Here is a 648-nt window from a genome sequence, read left to right on the forward strand (position 1 = left end):
CATGCCGACGCTTTGGCGTGCTTATGCAGGTGCGCGGGAGGAGGTACGGTGCGCAGGGAGCGGGCGCGGAGTCGGTGTTGCTGGTGGCGCGAGGTGGAGGTGCGGGGGCTGCGTTGGCTGCAGGCTGGCGTGGATCTGACAAGGGCACCGCCGTGGTGCTTGTGGATGTGCATGCTGAGGCAAATGGGGAGGCGGCTACCGCGGGACGGGCTCCCTCGGTCTGTGACCAATATGAACGCTCCGACCTCCTACAGGCGCCCGGTGGTGCGCGCGGCGGACATCGGCGCCTCTGTTATAGGGCTACGACTGGGAACCGTGGTTGTTCTTGGCCTCAGGCGGCACTCCTCTATACCCTAGTCGGCATGGTGCCCGACAGGCTTTTGGAGGCTCGTGCTGCGACCGGTGGCCCTCGTTCTGGTCGATGTTCATGGATCCAGCGGTTAGAGCTGATGAGTGATAGTCGATGGCATCTGCGATGAGCGGTCGGTTGTGGTGGTTGCTATGTGCTCCTTGGTCGTCGGACCGGACCGTGGTGGTAGTGGTTGGTGGACTGGCCGGTGCAAATGTGAGTTGATGTGCGACTGAGTTGGTGTTGGGAGCTTGGGTGAAGAACCTGTCTCGGTTGTGGCCATGACCAGCTATGGCGGC

The sequence above is a fragment of the Triticum dicoccoides genome, chromosome 3A (assembly GCF_002162155.2).
Source record: "Triticum dicoccoides isolate Atlit2015 ecotype Zavitan chromosome 3A, WEW_v2.0, whole genome shotgun sequence".
NCBI lineage: Eukaryota > Viridiplantae > Streptophyta > Magnoliopsida > Poales > Poaceae > Triticum > Triticum dicoccoides.